The sequence below is a fragment of the Acomys minous genome (genome assembly GCF_964271855.1).
Source record: "Acomys minous genome assembly, chromosome: 8".
NCBI classification, from domain to species: domain Eukaryota; kingdom Metazoa; phylum Chordata; class Mammalia; order Rodentia; family Muridae; genus Acomys; species Acomys minous.
The window spans coordinates 2,593,164-2,611,996 of NC_140489.1; the positions used below are offsets into that span (position 1 = coordinate 2,593,164).

Sequence of the window (18,833 nt, forward strand, 5' to 3'; positions counted from 1 at the left end):
CAGAGAGCTGTTGCTAACGGTGGGTGCCAGAGAGAAGCATATACAAACCGGGGATGCTGTGGCTGGCATTTTACTATTTTGTGGGTTCCTTTCTTTCTCTTCCACTCTTCTCCACCCTTATTAACTCCCTAATATTAGACAGGAGAGAAAAAAAGATGAGGAAAGGAGGCAAAATTACTCTTAGACTACTTCCTGCTGATTGGGGCACCAGTTCTTGGGGCAGGTTTGATCTTTCCTGTCTTCTCTGTGCAGGACTACTTGACAAGTCACAACCAACAGCATCCCACCACCAACCAGCCAACAACGGCAACCATAGCAACCTTACCTTACCTCTCGGGGGCCTAGCCTTTATATATCCTCTGAAAAGTTCCCAGAATTCCAAACGTCACACACTCATGGAAACTATCAGCTGCTGTAAATTAGCCTCTTATCCCCACATCCCATAACACTCTGTGTGTGTGTGTGTGTGTGTGTGTGTGTGTGTGTGTTAAAGAAACCAAAATTTTACTACAGGGTTCCAGAAAGAGGCATGTGCTAAGTGCAATGTCAGAGCAGCTTATGGATGTGTGGCATCTATCATGAAGGTCCAGGATGCTCTGCTGTGGGGCACGGATGTCCCTACATTCAGAAGATGCTTGGCTCAGATGTGGGGACAGAGGGGACACATGTAGCCTCCCAGTGCTGAAGGGCCAGTGTGACACACTGTGGAGAGTCCATCAGGCTAAGGCAGAAGGATGGAGGGTTCTAGATCACACTGAGCTACATGGCACGACTTCCCAAAGGGTAAGAAATTAAGAAATGGAGACAGAGGCAGAGAGGCTGTTCTGCCACAGAGCAGCCAGGTATTTCCAGGAGGATGTGTGGACCCACACTTGTTCAGATCTTTGGAGTCTTGTTTAATGAAGGAGGTCAGATATCTAGATTGATTTTTGCAACATTTTTCAGTGCTGAAAAATCTCAGTGCAGTTGTGTGTCCTGAAGACGGCATGCTGCAGCCATAACCCTATGGGCCTCAGAGCATCACCCACCAGGAATCAGGATCTTCAGAGGTAGCCACACCCAGAGAAGTCAAGTGGGTGACCCTGATCCACAGCCTGCACCCTTGTAATAGGGATCTTTGGACATTTCACCACACTGGTAAGGCAGGAAGGACCCTTCCCTGGAGCTCCCGGAAGGAGCTACGGCCTGTGCACTTTGACTTAGGGGCCTGTTGATTAGGCTGCTGGGTATGTGGTGCTGTTTCAGAAGCCACAGACATTCGCACACCACCCAATAGCACACGCCTGCGGTCTTCCAGGCCACGTGCACACCCACCCGTATATCTATGTGCTGCACTTGGCCCAACGTATAGAGCTTAACCCACTTCAGAGATGTTGCCATCTGCTGGCTTGCTTGGGCTTCCTTTTCCTCCACCATGAACGAGAGAGTCAACTCCGTCCCTACCTGTCACTTCTCTTCCTCCTAGCCCAGAGCCATAAGAAAAAAATAAAGTGTGACTATGGGTCTTTATGTTGTCAACAAACCTCGGCACAGAACAAAATGGAGGTCGAGCCCCATGCCATGCTCCTACACACAGCTACCAGCATAAACACCCTTCCCCAGTGGAGAATTTCTTAGCTAGTGTCAACTGGGAATAGTCTACTTGAAATTTATCTAGCAGTGTTATCTCTCCACTTCTCAATCTTTTCTTTTGGATATTGTAAAGCAAGCAAGCAAACAAACCAGAGAAATCTCCACAAGTTCCTCAGGAAATTTGTGTTGACTAGCACCCATGATGTCAACGGCAGATCCTTCATCCCTCAGCAGGCACTGTCAGGAAAGAAAGGCTGAATCCTCCACATCGGTGAGGTCACTTGGTCCTAGTGTTTCAACAGGGGCTAAGCAGGGACGCTTATTTGTAGTTCCCAGAATCTACATCTGTCCCTTGCAAATATTTACCAAGTGCTGTCGTCCCGACATATTTCACTATTCTCCAGTCTCTGGAGGTATCTATCCCTGACATGAGCACTGAAATCTAGTTATGCTGTGAGTCCTAACATGCAATTTATCGGGACAGGCATTTCAGCCACAGAATACAGTGAGGTACCTACTTAGCAGCCCTCATTGACTGTGACAGGCACACACACGCTCTCTCTGCACACACAGTGAGTGTGCCCTCTTCACAAGGTAGAAATAACGCCTGAGTACCCGTGTTCTGATTGCTGCCTGGATGGCTTGTCTGCCCGTGCGGCCTGACTGTGGTTTGCTCTAAAGAGAAGTAGATGAATGATGGGGCTCCACCAGGCTTCTGTGCAGCTCATCTTCCGTGATTGTGAAGCGATAAACATTCACCTAGGTGGGCTCCACTTGCTTGGCACCCTGAATTCTGCACGGTTATTTCATGAATCACACTGTAATGCTTGGGAAAACAAAAATACAGAGCAAGTACTTTTCAACCTGCAGTCGTTGCTAAGTGCAGCTGGCACTGTGCATCGTGCTGGGGCCATTCACCTCACGCTCTTACCATGAAGTCTGTTAGACCCCTATCTTTTGATCCATTATTGGCTCCAAAGTGGTGGCTGTGTATACTGGCCATTACAATACAGTGGCTTTTTATTTTTCATCTTCCCACAGGGCTAATCATGTGACCCTTAGAGTCCCCAGGAACTTGGTCTGTATGCTAAGGACCCTTTCCAGAGTGATGAGCACTGGGCAACTGGCCCAAAGGCAGTTTCAATACAGAGAAAACTCAGGAGCTTAGAAACCGAGATACACGATTTCTCTGAGAAGAGTGTCCCAGCTATTTTCTTCCTCAAAAAGTCAATATCTGACAGACCAAGGAAGCCCAGGCCTTGTAGGGCGAGTGGACTCAAAGGCAGAAGCAGAGAAAGGGCTGCATATGCGGACACTTGTCTGCAGGCTGCATGCCTCCCTGGGGACTCTACACTCCCACTGCTTGTATTTGGGGGGTCTCTTGTAACCTTCACTGAGGAAATGCAGTTTTACTGTGCTTCAGATGAGCTTCCTGGGGGTCATTCTGCCCTTCACACTGAGGAGAGGTATGGAGAAGCTTGACTTGGGCACGGCAGCGGGTCTCACGAGAACAGGCGGTGCACTGAGTGCATGCAGTCCTCTTGAGAACACCTGACAGACCATCAAGATGAGATGTCAGATGCTGGCTTTCCTCCTGTGCTGACAGCAAGTGCCGGAGGGAGGGAAGAGGCAGAAGAAAAGGAAAAGAAGTTATGGTAAAGTTATCTGAGAGTCTGCTGTGGCCTGGCAAGAGCCACAGAGTCTGTGGCTGGGCAGGACACCTCCTTAAGCATCCTAAGCTGACAAGGTTGATAAGGTGACAGTATCAGCTGGGAGCACAGTGCTGAATCTCAGTAGCCCCGGTGGATGCCACTGTGGGAGCCACTGGCCCACCACAGCAGGCAGTAGCTATCTGAGTAGATGAATTGGCCTGAGCCAAGTTCCTCTACCTATGTGCAGCACTGCAGGCCTGTGCAGCAGCTCATTTAAAGCAGAGAAAGTAGGCAACTCATAGTGAAGTGTACTGAGCTCCACTGTACAGGAGCCTGCTACAGAGTTCCAGAGGACACTGCTCCACTGTACAGGAGCCTGCCACAGGAGTTCCAGAGGACACTGCTCCACTGTACAGGAGCCTGCCACGGAGTTCCAGAGGACACTGCTCCACCATACAGGAGCCTGCCACAGGAGTTGCAGAGGACACTGCTCCACTGTATAGGAGCCTGCCACAGGAGTTGCAGAGGACACTGCTCCACTGTACAGGAGCCTGCCACAGGAGTTGCAGAGGACACTGCTCCACTGTACAGGAGCCTGCCACAGGAGTTCCAGAGGACACTGCTCCACTGTATAGGAGCCTGCCACAGGAGTTCCAGAGGACACTGCTTCACTGTACAGGAGCCTGCCACGGAGTTCCAGAGGACACTGCTCCACTGTACAGGAGCCTGCCACAGGAGTTCCAGAGGACACTGCTCCACTGTACAGGAGCCTGCCACGGAGTTCCAGAGGACACTGCTCCACTGTATAGGAGCCTGCCACAGAAGTTGCAGAGGACACTGCTCCACTGTACAGGAGCCTGCCACGGAGTTCCAGAGGACACTGCTCCACTGTACAGGAGCCTGCCACGGAGTTCCAGAGGACACTGCTCCACTGTACAGGAGCCTGCCACGTGAGTTCAGAGGACACAGTGCTCCAGAGAACAGGACGGGGCCAATGTTCAGTACAATGAAGGTGGGATACTCCCATGCCAATGATCCCTACCCCAACACAGACTGAAAACCCTGCTCCACAGAACATGGAGGGAGTGTGAGAAAAGTGGGGTGCTGCTTGGGGGCCTGTCTTCCTGGTGGAGCCTGCAGGCCACCAGGGTCCTCCAAGAGGAAAATCATATTTTGAACCTCCTCCTAAGAAACCACAGGGTTGCCAGGCATGGTGGTGGCGCACGCCTGTAATCCTAGCACTCGGGAGGCAGAGGCAGGCAGATTGCTGTGAGTTTGAGGCCAGCCTGGTCTACACATTGAGTCCAGGACAGCCAAGGCTAACCAGAGAAGCCCTGTCTTGAAATACCAACCAACCAACAAAACAAAACAAGAAACCACAGCTTTGGGATGGACACCAGAGGCTACAGGGTCCCTGCTGCTGAGACGGTGGCCATCCGTGCCACCCCACCATCATCTGCAAGATGAACGTTTCTCTACAATGATGTCTGGTTGCTCTATAAGCAACACTTACTCCTGAGCCTCATCAAGGGAGGTGACAGCTAGCAGGGTGACAGGCACATGCTGAGTGCTGGCTCCGTGATGGGGGATCAGCCTAGTGACGTCACCCTGATGTCCTGCATGGATCCGTGAGCCCAGAGGAGTTAAGTGACTTACTCAAGGTCATCTGTTCAGTTAACACCCAGGGGGGCTTGAACTGGGCTTCTGGGTGAGCAGTTGGAATTTTCCCTATAATCCTCGCTGCTGCTCATCCACCTACAACGAAGGCTTTTTTTGAAGCCGCCACAGGATCATAACCTGCTCGTGTGGGGTCCTTTCATGCAGACAGATCACTGTATTCCAAGCCAGCTGGGTCCCCAGTGGGCCCAATTCACGTTGAAGCCCTGGACCATCCCTGTTAGTGGACACAGGCCTGGGCTGGCAGGAACTGTCGTGACACTGACTGCTGGCACCTGCTCGTGCCTCATTCTCTGTAGCACCTGCCGTAAACTCTTCCAGAGCAGAGAGTGTGATGCTCACCTCTCCACAGGGCTGTGGGGACCTGAGAGCAAAGGCGCCCACTGATTGCTCCCAACATGGTGTCACTCTGAGATGCTGACATACGGGGCTGTTTGTCAGCGTGCCTCTAGGCAACCGAGTTCCCACAATGGGTGAGCCACCCGGCCTTGGGTTGTCTTCTCCAGAACGCCACCACGTTGTTGCGTCTCTAGGAGGAAAAGGCTTTGTCCTTGGTTTTTCTGTGGGTGGCCTCGCCATGGTGACGTCTCTTTTTTTAACCTGCTATAAATTCCTTTTGTAATCTCTCCTAAGCCATCAAGTGGATGGGATGCTGGGGGGGGGGGGCTACTGAGAATAAATATATCTGCAATAAGTGTGAGATTTGGGAAAAATGATAAAATCAGAATGATTTGAATGAACTTGGTAAATGAATTCACAGCTCCTGAACTATGTGCTAATTTGACAAACAATGGCTTAGAGAACGACAGGGTATTTTTAAAGCAATTCATTTCCTCGGTTTTCATGTCACCTCAGTCAAGGGCTTAGAATTAGGAAGGCGCCTGCAAGCTAGACAGTCCTGGCGTGGGAGGGGCAGGCAGCCCAGGCTGGGCTGGAAGCTGGGGGTTTGTTCTAAGCTTCAGTAGGTGCATAGGGGGAAATGCCACCTCCTTCCCATGGCCCCTGCTCCCGACTTTGAACGAGTCCTCAGAGTCCTGTGCTCTGACAAACATGAACTTTCTGCCCATTTTGTCTCCCATTCTGGATGCTCCAATTGGTCACTGTGACGTGCACAGCCCTCTAGACGCCCCTCCCCCCAAAGTCTACTTTAGTGACTAAGTGGCTGGGACCCCAGAGTCCCCACTGGGAGCCTAAGTATCCAGTTTCCTAGTGATCCCAGCTCAAACTGCCACCATGACTTCAGGCTCCATGCAGCCATCACTCTCTGGCCCTCCTGGGAACATGCATATCTGGCTCCTGCAACCAGCCTCTGGCCAACCCTGGGCCTGCTTAGCCTTGCAACAGAATTATAACTCCCGTCTGATTTTGATGAGTCTGCCTCATGCGAGCAGAACACATTTTGAGCCCCTTTAATATTTATCTCAGCCATATCTTGTTATTTATCGGCCATGTGCTGCATAGGCCATGTAGCCTGGGAACCTCCTAGCTCTTTCTTGCCCCAGTGCTAGTTGAGGTGCCCACAAAGCTGGCAGGGTGTTCGAGCCAGGTTTCCTCCTCTCTAACTGAGGAGACTCATGGCCAGTAACTTCCCTGGGGCACCCAGGAAGCCTCTCTCTTTACCAGGATCACAGTAAACTTCTCTCTTCACAGATGCAAGGCATCCAATACCAGTCACCTCTGTCTTCTGCCCTCTGTTCCTCTCAGCGCTGGAGGTGGACATCTGTTCCGCCAGCTCTGATCACTTCCTCTACAAGCCTGGCCTGGGTGGAGCAGCCCTTCCTCTTCAGTGTGTGGGATGTTTGAACTCAGGAGCTTCAGCAACGTGGCAGATGAGAAAAACCACCACAACTACTAAAGGATGTGTGAAGGCAGGAGTCCTCTGAGAGAGAAGGCTGTTGGGAAGCCTGCCACAGGAGAACAGGCAGACACACTCTGAGGAGTGTTGACCATGGCGTCTTTCCCTATGCTTTGCCTTCTATCTAGAACATCCTCAAAGGTCTCTTGCTGTACACTGCAGCTGGACCAAGAGTTTTGTTTCAAGGCAGAACACACATTAACTAATTAGTTTAGCATCTGATCATCAAACATTTATCAGGTTCTTGTTAATTTCACAGCACTGTAACAGCTACTGTGTGGGCATAAAGAGAATGCTCCTATTTAAGAGGCTCTTGCAGGGATAGCCAGCGACACAAATGACTCCCATGAGTTGGACATGAGGCAGGTGCTGTTCCTTAGGGATTTAGAGGAACACTCTGTGGCTGGGAGGGGGCTAGAGGCTCAGTTGTGTTATGTGTATGGCTTCTTATTGGTCACACAGTCCTCGTAGGTGGCCATCCCTGAGGTGGCACTGAACAAGTGGGTGGGTCAGACCTGAGTGATGCCCCTGGGTGTTGCTGAGCCAAGTCCTCCTGGGCCCACAGTGAGAGCAACTAGATGCTCCTGTGCTGCCACCGCCTCCCACAGTGGACAGCACGCTTGAATAGGGTTGAGGGTGGACCATGACACCCTAACAGGCAGGCAGAAGCCCAGCTCCTGGACAGTAGCTCTTAGCTGTTGGCAGTGGCTGCTGCAGATGTGTTGTTAGGGGGAAGGCAGACGACATTCTGACCTAAGGTGCCTGGGACGCTATAAGAAGGCGCATGCGCGAGACACACAGGTCTCTGTTACGGCTCATGGGACGATGAGGCAGAGACTGGAGTGATTTATCTCAAGCCAAGGGACGTGAAGGATGGTTGCAAACCTGCAGAAGTTGGGAGAGACGGGGGCGGTCCTTGACAGGTCTAGGCCCCACCTGCGTTCTATTTTAGAATTCACACGCCCAGAGAACGAGACAAAAGTGCTGTGCGGCTTTAGGTTTCTGAGTTTGGGGGACTTTGCTATAGCCTCCACAGGAGGCTCACACAGTTAGGAAAGAAGCTGATCTCTAGGATATGTCTACCCGCTGAGTAATTTGGGGAGGCAAATATTTGAAGTCAGCTGAAAATCCAGTGAGAGATAAACTCTTAAACTGAACAGTGTTGGGATTCCTGAAAAAAAAAATGAGCTGTGTAGTTATCCAGTGTTTAAGCGGTATTGTTTGACTTCTAAGACGTCCCCATCTCCTGAAAAGACCGCAGAGGAAGAGTAAGAAAAGAGAAAAAAAAACTTTCAAAGTTCAGAGGCCACTGAGTTGAACATTTTTGCAACAACCTGGACTCAGTCTTGCCAAATAAAATCAGTCAAGATCAGCAATGCTTTCTGGAAAAGATAGCTTGTCCCTTGACCGTTTTTAATAAACTGGTGAGTGATTTCAGGAGGGTCTTACTTTGAAGGGGCACCAGCCACCTCCCTGTTCAGGATGGGTGCCCGGATGGAAGGAAGCAGCTGCCATCAGGGGCTGTGGTGGCCCCTCTCCTCAGACTGTGCCTTGGGCTAGGAGAGGGTCACAGAGACAGAAACTCAGCTCTGGCTCCCCCTGCTGCCCTCTGCTGTCCCCGAGCTCCTAACAGAATGGCTAGGATTTGTCTGTGGCCTTCTCTGCCTCTCCTTACCCCTGGGCACACAATCTCCAGCACAGAGTCCTCCCTTAGCTGAGGACATTGCTGAGTTTTTCATAGCCAGTGAGCACGTCCTTCTCACAGTTTTAAGTTCTAAACTTCTGGGCCTGTGGTCAGACATTGATGGGCTGTGCCAAAAATATTCATGGTTCTCCTCAAGGGAGGGTCTCCCTGCGCTTCGCGACTACATGGCTTCCTCAGGAAGATAAATTCACAAGAAGGGATGCGTCTTGGCTTTTCTCAAAGCCAGGATGAGAGTCCCTGTTTCCTTTCCTCCTTGTCGGTGGGACTGGCTCCAGGTGGAGGCTCCAGGGCTGACTGGAGCATCCATCCTGGCTGCCAGACTGTTTCCCACACCCGGGGCTATAAGACACCCCAGCCGCTGCTTCACACCTGACAGACTCCGAGATCCTCTCCCACAGTCACAGCCAACCTGCACCCCGTGAGTGCTGGCGGGTTCTTGGCTGCACAGAATGCATGTCTTTGGGAGGCTCAGCTTGCCTGCACCACCAGTGATGGGCACCATGTACCTCTTCCCCTGACATGCTCCCCAGATGTTGCTACCTAGACCTGCTTGTACCCCAGCCAGGGCTGCCCATGGGTCATCACAACATTGCAGATCCTGCATGGGAGTATGGTGAGGTGGGGGCGCTCTGTCCCAACCTTCCCCGGGAGCTACTTGCACCCTCCCAGCTTCATGGCACCTGTCCTCAGCCCAGTGTTCTCTTCTTCCGGGGCTGTCCATGTCATGCCATTCCCAGTAAAAGGCACCTCTCCCATCCCAAACCAGCTCTGGCTGAGTCTGCTGATGCCAACAATTGCTGCCAGCCCGTGGAAGGCCTCTGCCATGACGAGTACTAAGTCTTCACACCCAGAGACCCAGTGCAAAGTACCTGACAGAGCGCCTCTGCTCAGTCACATGACTATCCCTGTAAAACTAGTTCTTGACTGGACACTTAGGGTGGGTGTTCCCAAACCAATTTTTAATGTATTAAGAATTTAGATGGCCAGAATATGAAAGGTGTTTACTAACAGAACTCATTGACAAATAGCAGCCTGACACTTTTCATCTTATCTCTTCATTTATAAACAACCTTCAGCAGCTATAGCAGGAGCTCTTACACTGTGTGGGTAAGAACATTCAATGGTGCATCAGTAAAGCATCTTTTGTTGATCAGAGGAGACACAGAACCTACTTAAAGTCCCACTTCCATCTTAATATGTATTTAGTTCCCAAACTGAACACGATATATTATGGTTGACTTTACTTTTCACAGATCATAGTTTTCTTGCATAATTAATCTACAGTAAATTAAAAGGCATACATCACATGTTAAACTAAAAAGGGTCAATATTTGACTTTATATATTATCAATATTTTAAAGATTATATTAAATGAATTTTATAATTTAAAAAAATGGTGCTGACCTGAAATTTCACTTAAAAATGACCATTTACCCCATATACTATAAAAGAATAAGCTGACCTTAAAAAAAATCCATAGGTAAAGGGCAGTCTCTTCAATAAATTGTGCTAGGAAAATGAGCTCCTCGCTCAGAAAAAAAAAAAAAAAAGAATTCATACCCTTATCTAATGCTATGTGCAAAAGCTAACTCAACATAGAGCCGCAATTGAGTGGAAGAGAGGAAATTATTGACTTGAGAGAAAACACAGAGGGAGTCTTTCCTGCATTCGACCTGGTAGTGATTTCCTTGATATAATACTGAAATCAAGAAAAGAAAGCAAAACTAGATAACTTTGGTTTCATCAAACTTAAAAAAAAACCAACTTTCATGGACACTACCATGGAACTATTATCTACTGTATACAGGGGACTCTTAAGACACACATATGCACACACACGTGCACTTTAGTTCAAAGTGAGCAAGTGACTTGAAGGGCTGTCTCTCCAAAAAAAAATGCACAAACACAAACAAGTACACAAAGAAGATGCCCAGCATCCCTGATGTGGGAAACCGAGCGATGTGGGTAGGCCACAGCGAGAACTCACTTCCTGGGACAACTGTGAACATTAAACATAAGTCCTGGCCAGGGGTTGGGGAGTTTGGAGCCCTGGGTAGTGATAGGAATGCAAATGGCACTGCTGCCCAGGGAGCCAGGGTCCTCAGGTCAATGTAGCATCACTAAAGGACCCAGTGGCTTCTCTTCTGAACTGAAAACAGGAACCCCAGTAGATGTCAGTGCACATCTGTTCACAGAAGCACTGTTCCCAACAGCCAAAAGGGGGGGGGGAGACCAAGGCTCCCTCCTAAAGTGGGTGGATAAGCAGCATGCCGTCCGTCTACATGCCAGAGTGTCTCTGCCTTTAAGGAAGGAGATTCTGGTACATTCCACAACAGGATAAACCCTGAAGATGTTATGCTAAAGGATCGATACAGTAGAATTCCACTTTCGGGAAGTTCCTGGGACTATCACATTTACAGAGAGGAGGAGAAAAATGAGCAGTAGATCTCGGGAGAGGCCTGGAGAAGAACAGCTGTTAATTCTGTCCCCACGGAATTCCAGTTTGGGAAGACAGGAAAGTTCTAGAGATGGACAGACAGTAGGGATGACCCCATAACATCACACGCTATATGTAGCTGAACTGCTTCCCAGTGGCTGATGGTAAATTTCATTGGGAATTGCGGAGAAAAGGCCTTGAGAGATGTCATGGTGTGGGTGACAATGAGGAAGTGTGGTGCTGTGGGTTGGGGGGTTAGCCATGCAAATCTGGGGTCTTTTCTGCGCCTTTATCTCCTCCCTGCCAACAGAAGCTCTTCCTCTTCACCAAGTGACAGTGCCCAGCCCAGCACTATCCTGGTGACATCCTCTTAGCTACATGAACTTGTGGCCCCAGCTTACCCTGTGGACCTTGGGGATCACATACACCCACAGGCAGCTAGCGAGTACCCTGTAGTGGGGCTGTTCAGCCTAGCACTGGAACCCACTGGGCCGCATGCGGCGGTGTAGCAAGCCAGAAAGACACACAGAAGCTTCTCCGGTGATTTTCCAGATATCGCCTGCCTTCTCCGGCCCCCAGGTGCTTGTGAATTGCAATGCTCTGGGCAGGGAGACTTGCCAGGGCTGGAGGGTGGAGGAGAAGAGGCCAGCAGCGCAGCTCTGAAGCTGCAGGGTGGAATTTCAAGTGTCTGCTCCTTCCAGGCTCAGGACAGAGATGCTTGCACCCCGCCCCCAGGACGGAAGCACATGGTGGCTTTTGGTTCAGAAGACAGAACAGCTTTAAAGTTCAAGACTCATTCAACTTGGATTTTAGAAGCACAAAAATCTCAAACATTTGTACCCAACTAAGGGATTATACTCTTATCCCCCGGAGAAGCTTTTGAAGAGCTAAGAAAGAAAGGTAGCTCAAATTTTAAATTGGGTCCTCAAAACTTGCTTGTCTGCGGCTCTTTCTTCGGCCTGTCTGCCTATTATCAAAAGGTAAAATGTCTCAGACTATTGAAAAAAGGATTTGCATAAATTGCTTTCACCTGCTTCTTATGGGAGGTTAATGACATTGCAACAAATAGGGATGAATTCCCCACCCGGGCCATCCCTGCACACCCTGGAATAGACCTTTAGACCCACTCAGGTTTGAGCCCCCCACGTCCACCCCAGAGAGCTTCCTGCCTGACAGAGATGCGGGTGGGAGACACAGGCACGTGTTCAGAAAAGGCTGCTGTCTGGAGACGTGGCATTCGGCCGTCCCTGGTCTTGTAAATCTAGACAATGATACCAGAACATGAGAGCAGTGGGCAAGACACGGGAAAAACCCAAAGTCACCAACAAGCCAACATTACTTTGGGCAGAAAGAAGAGAGCCGGAGTACAAACCACCTCAGTGTTTGCTTAGGGGTTCAGGGAGGCTGGGCTCTGCTCTCCACATTGGAGGCTCAACTATACTTCGATGGGCCTGTGCCCACTCTGTGGCTCAGCCATGAACTGTTTTCCTAGGCTGACCTTTGTTTTAAGGAAGTTTTTGCTGTGGCTTATAGGGAACTTCCGACTTAAAAAATCATCCTAACAGGTTTGTGTAGTTCTGCCCCTTAGAAGAGATGTCCTGGGGTGGTTGGTGTTTTTTTGTTGTTGTTGTTGTTTGTTTGTTTGTTTGTTTGTTTGTTTTTTGGCCTGGTACTTGGGGTGGGGGAAGAGAAATAGAGAGCGGCCTCTAAGGACTCAAAGTTTGGAGGGCACACCCTCATGGGCCACAGGAAAGCATTTCCTTCCTAGGGTGGGTAGTAGTATGCAGGGAGTGGCAGCGGTCAGTCACACTGTCACTCTGTATGGGCTGCTGCCTGCCTGTGAGACAGTCATTAGCCAACTTGACGGAGCCATTAAACTTGAGGACTTGGAACTTGGTGGCCTGCCTCCTCTTGTAGGTGCTGGGGCGTTTGGGCAAGTATAAAGTGTGGGATGGTGACACTAGAGCTTGGTGGTGAGGCCACTGTTGCCTTAGACACAGGAGAAGGAGCCATTTCTTCTTTCTCCTGCTGGGATGCCGAGACTGAGTTTTTAAAGACACTTTACGTTTCCCAGGAGCACCTCCTGCTGAGGGTGTGGCTGCTGGACAATGCACACAAAGCTAGAAGATCCCTGTTTCCCCAACAGAAGCATCTGCTGGCCTTGAACACAGGGAAGCTGTAGGCACATGGCCAGCATGCTCTGCTCTGCGCTCACTCCCTTGGCTCAGGGTGCTAGGCATGCTCTGCCTTAGGCTCTGGCTTTTGGCTGTGCCCCACCCCACAAAGTCAAGCACCCATGTAAAGCACAGCACTGCAGCTGCGAGAGCCAGCTAGCCATGAGAGGAAGCCTGGGAACCTACCCACACCACATGTGGCTTCTCTCTCTCTCTCTCTCTCTCTCTCTCTCTCTCTCTCTCTCTCTCTCTCTCTCTCTCCATGTTCTCACTTCTCCAAACTCCCCTCCAAATTCCTGCCGCATCATCATAGTAGCCAGCCTCATGCCCTCCAACGAGAAAGTGATGCTACACAGGGTGGTCCCTCACTTAGCTGGCCTCTGTAAGGGGAAGGCGCCCTCTGTCTAGACCACTGGGTGCACCTGCTCATCTACCCTCGATGTCCTAGGATGCTTTCCATGGCACTGCACACCCTTCCCTGTGTTCCTGCACCCCTAGGCTCTTTCTCTGTTCCCAACACTGGGTCAAATGAAGAGAAAAGCATGGAACCCACTGACAAATTTGTCTTTACTCTCTTGAAACTGCTACCAAGAGCTGGATCCCCGGGCTCAACAACACACAATTCCTCAGCATTTTATCTGCAGAGGACATAGCAGCCATGTTTCCAGTAAGTGCCTGAGGTCACAGAAAGTACCAAACTCTGTGCACACCGTTTTTCTGTTTGCTCATCTTCACCTTGGATAAAATGCAGTGAGTGAGTCATAACCAATAAAATAGGAAAGCTGTTATACCATACCATCGTGAAAATTACCTAAAACTTACAAATGGTCTGGAAGCCTCTGCTTAGAAGTTTTGGACCACAACCCACGGTAGGTAACCGAGCTGGGACGTCACTGAAAAGCACACCTTTCAGTCCAGTGCCTGATGTCTCTAGACAGGCTGAGGGTGGTTTCTGCATTGGGCTGTTGGCTGGACACAGGGCTCCTGTGCAGCTCTGCAGGTCTGCAAAACATCGATTTCCAAAAGAATGGCTCCTATACTTCCTGCTCCAGCCAAGAGTCCTGTATCCTGCATTCCAGTTTTCTGTTCTGTTACCTTTCTGTGAGGAAGGTGCCTTGAGAAGTGCTTCTCTTCTTTCTCGGACAAGTGTTGTTCTGGGCACTTTCTCTTCGGTTTGGCCCTTTGTGTGTCATGTGTGACATCACTGTGCTGTCACAGGCTAGCTGTTTTGTTTGAAGACTAGAACTCCCCGACTCCTGGACTCTGGCCTTCCCTGCTCCCAAGGCTTTGCCCTGGCAGTAGCAGTCCTCAATATTTTTTTTCCTGATGTGCTTCTTTCACCCTAGAGGCTTCTTTAACAGAGTTCCCTAGCCTCCCTGTCTTGGTGGCCCTATATCTAAGCCCCGTCCTGTCCACATGAGACACCTCAGTTACCAGTTCCCTCGGTGTGTGGACCTGTCTTATCACTTGGTCTCTGCAGAGTCGCATGCATGACGCTCTGACACACCTTGTCAAGTAATCTCTTAGCATCGTTCATGGCCCTTCACCCATGCTCACAGAGCCTACCTCAAGCTTCTCAGGAGGTCGAGGCTACTTCCTGTCCTTTGACGCTACACTCAAAGCTCTGCCTTGTTGTATCTGCCTGTTTGGTGAGGACTGTGGACCAAGGGCAGATGGTTCAGTCGTGACTCACCGAGTAACGAGTAAACAGCTAATGCGCTTCCCCGAGAGGATGCAGGGCTCATTCTCCGTGTGCCCCGGCCACAGCAAGGGGTATACAGCCATGATCCACAAATGCTTGCCCCAGGAAAGCACACAAACCACACACAGCCTTGGTAAGCTTGGCAAGCATCTGGGTTTGTAAGCAACAGGAAGGGGAAGGCCAGCTCTCAACGTCTCCCATCCCCAGAGATGTGCAAATATTTTAGCAACATCTGAATGACTAAACAGTGATTCAGCCAAGATGCCAGAATAAATAGAATTATCTATTCTTAACTGTGCTCCCTTCTTACTAAGATATTACAGGCTATACTTAACCCTGGAACCATGCCCTTTCCCTGGGCTTTGAGATGACAATGTAAGACGCCTCCATGGCTGAAGGCCTAGGCCATGAGATCATACCTTCACCTGAGGGGCAGCAGGTCAGCCGATGAGAGGCCATCAAGCCAGGACCTGGTGCTCAACTAAAGGCCCCCCGAGTCGCCCATGTTCCCACCTTTCATGCTGTGGCTGTGAAGAGACCTCTGCGATTGCCCAGCAGCCGCTGCTCTGGGCTGCTGTGAAGGTGAGATCAGCCCTTGTGATGTCACAGGCAGCCCAGTGCTTACAATGCACTGGGGGGCCCCCAGGGGATGTGGTCCCCATCCTACTAAGCACTGATGAGTCCAAGTGCCTGTGTTGCTTTGAAATGACTCCAGGGGCCACCATACAGCTGTGTTTTGACCCTTCTTCCATGGCCTCGCTGGACTGACTGTCTTGACTAGAGATAGGCCAAGCAAGCTTTCACTGACCTTGGCTAGAAAGCTCATCACACCACACCTTGGCGCTAAACTGAGACTACACTGGTAAATAGGATGGACCTACCTACCTATGCCTTTGAGACCAGGCGAGTCTTACTGCGTGGTGGGCGTACATGTCACTGAAACCAGTGGACTAACATGGGTGCAATTATCCCAGTGATCTAAACTTTATCTTGGTTTACAAACAATCTCAGGAGATATTGATTTTAAAACAAGGCTTCCAATCTCCCCCCACCCCCAGAAATGACTAGGTTGCCCAAGATTCAGAGAGCACTTCAAAGCAAGCAACTAGGATAAGACGATATGGAAGGCTATTGTAACATGTGAAGTGCTGGATGGCACCAACATACTTTTAACTGCACATCTGAGCTAACTTCTGGCCTGAATCCTCAACTCAGGGATGTGCGTGCTGTTTTGTTTCAGTCTTAGGAGTTGTTTCATGGAGGATGTCCAGCATTGTTGGTAAAAAGAACTCTGTTGCTCAACCACTCACCCTGCAAGTAACTGCAAAGTGTTTTCTCAGTGACAGGCTGTCCCCAGGGGCCAAGGGTGCATTTGGGCAGTGGGCTCAGGTGCGCGGCATCTCTTGTAGTACTGGAAACAGGAGGGACAGCATGAGGCTATGCCTGAGGAAGCTCCCCTGCATCTCTCTAGCCCCCTCGGAGCTGAGGGTGGTGGTGCTGGTTTTCTAGCTTGCGGCTTACCAGACCATTCTCCACAGAGGAGCTTAGGACGGCCATTGTGGACACCTGAGTCCCAGGCCATGGGTGTACTGCTGTGGGAGTGATCTGCAGGTTCCAGTTGTGCCTAGGTGGGTCCCAGCTCTGCGTTCCAGCACGTGTGAATGCTAGGTGTCCCTGAGAAGTAAGAGGTCACAGATTGGCACCCACCACGAAACACACAGCTGTCCTTTCCTACCACTGTTCAGGGAAAGTGGTCCTCAGTGAGGTTGGAGACTCCCAAGCTAAACCTGGAAGGCCTCAGGAACTCACTCTGTTCTTGTTGAAAGCACCTAGCGGGAGTTATGGGTTAGACAACCCACCCATCCAATCTGTATGTTAAAGCCATGATACGCAACTTATAAAGCCTTTAAAGATTCAATGAAGGAGAAATGTAAGCCATGACCATACAGGACAGAGATCTTCATAAAATAATATATATAGCAGTGATGGGCATACAGGGGGAACTGGGGGAGCACAGTAGGAAGGTGGTATTCAAACACCAAAGGTAGAGGACCCCCAGAGAGTCAGCCCTGTGATACCTGAACTAGGGACTCTAGGCTCAGTGGGTGCAAACATGAAGTGCATTGAGTTCCTGTTTGCAGAGTCCCATGCTACCGTCTGAGTGATTTATGGGCAGTGCAAGGTAGAGATGGCTTGGAACACAGCATGGGTGGGGATGGTGTCAGTGTGTCTTTACCAGCTCCTGGGGCCTTGTCTGTGCACAGGATGCTTGAACATGCCTTACATGTGTTTCTCTCCTTCCAGGAGGTGACGATTAGAGGGGCATATAACTGAAAGGGCCAACTGGAAGCTTCAGTTTTGCAGCCAGGTAACAGTTTCCCACTACAAATGTGCCCCTCCTGTCTTAGTGTGACGACCTGATATTTGTAAAGGGAAGAATAGGTTTACTCCTGGCCGGTGCCCTTTGCAAATGCTCCCTGATGCTCCCAGAGCAGTGCTCTCGTTTGTAAGAGAAAACCCTAGCAGAGTCACCCCAAAACCACAAGCAAAGATGATCACCTGAGTTCTTGGGTCAGTTGAATCTATTTCGTGTGCTCATTAAAAAGTTAATTTGACAACATCTTGTGAAGCCTTTGTTCACATCCTGAATTGCTCACTGACCTCACCTAAGTGTATCCACATCTCTACACAGCCTGGCAGATGGATGGAACAAGAAGCCAAATATGTCCCCCTGTGGCCAGACAATGGTGCCCCATGAGCTGTCACCAATACAGCCATGTGTGTATCATCCATGAATGCAATGGATGCTTCCTATGGCATCTGAGGCTGGCAGTATAGGGTCAGGGAGCCTCTGTGCCCTTGGGCGGGCACTTATGCCAAGTGAGGCACACCCACATGGGTCCCTGGAGGACTACCTTGTGTCCAGGTGGAATCTGTCTTTACGTTCTGTCCCAGGAATGTGGGAGGGGCTAGCCTTCCTGCTAGCACCAGTGCCCATGAGCCTCTGTGTCTGGGTTTAGAAACCACACATACAATGTGTAAGTCAATACTGGCAACTTGACAGGACCCAGGATCATACAGGGGACAACGTTCTAGCACCTCTGTGAGGGGTTGTTTGCATCAGGTTCGTCGAGGTTGGAAGACACACCTTAAATGTGGGCAGCGCCACCCCACAGGCTGTGGAATAAAGAGGAGAAAGCTGAGCATCGGCACCCACCCCTTTCTGCTCCCATGTGCCCAGCTGCCCTGAGCTCCTGCTGTGCAATTTTCCCTCTACAATGGACTGAACCCTTGAACCAGGAAGGTTCAAATAAGCTTTTCCTTCCTTCAGTTGCATTTATCCAACGTATCGTCATAGCAACAGGACATGTGACTAACACATACAGGGTAAGGATCAATTTTCCCTTACGAGGGGTCCTGCTCGGCTGCACGAGGCCAGTGTCGGTCTTTAGAGAAGTGTCCCAGGTGGGAATAGGCAGTTTCCAGGGCAAACACATCTGCACATCACAGCCATTTTAGAATGCCTGCACAAAACTGACTGTGGATGGAGGGTGTAGTGTCCTGACCTAAAGTTGTCCCACACCTTTTTAAACTTTTAAAATTATTACTCTATTATTTTGTATGTACGAGTGTTTTACCTGTATGTATGTCTGTATACCACATGCGTGCTAAGAGCCTGAAGAGCTGAGAAGAGCATGCTGGGAATTCGAGTTCTAGACAGCTGTGAGTCTTCATTTGGGTACTGGGACTCAGACTCTTTGGAGTAGCACTCTAAGCCACTGAGCCATCTCTCTAGCCCTGATTGAAGTTCTTCAAACTTCATTTCAACACAAATGCTCTCACCTTGAAACACTGTGGGTCTCTCTCTTGACAGCACATCATTAAAAAAAAAATAGTATCGAAACAAGGGCCTCCCATCCACTGGCTGAGCCGACAGTCCCAGTGTGCTTCTTTCTGAGTAGAATGATGCTTTGCTTCCTGGGCCTCAGGAGGCCGACGTTTAGGTGGGTAATGCTTGCACACTGCAGTTTTGACATCAGGGTAGGCAACTGGAGAGAA

At 50.0% G+C, this 18,833-nt stretch overlaps 1 protein-coding gene across 2 annotated transcripts in view; it reads right to left on the reverse strand.

Annotated features, from left to right (window-relative positions):
* Positions 1–18,833, reverse strand: part of PTPRN2 (protein tyrosine phosphatase receptor type N2) — a 705,670-nt gene that overhangs the window by 137,939 nt on the left and 548,898 nt on the right. The window lies entirely within an intron of this gene.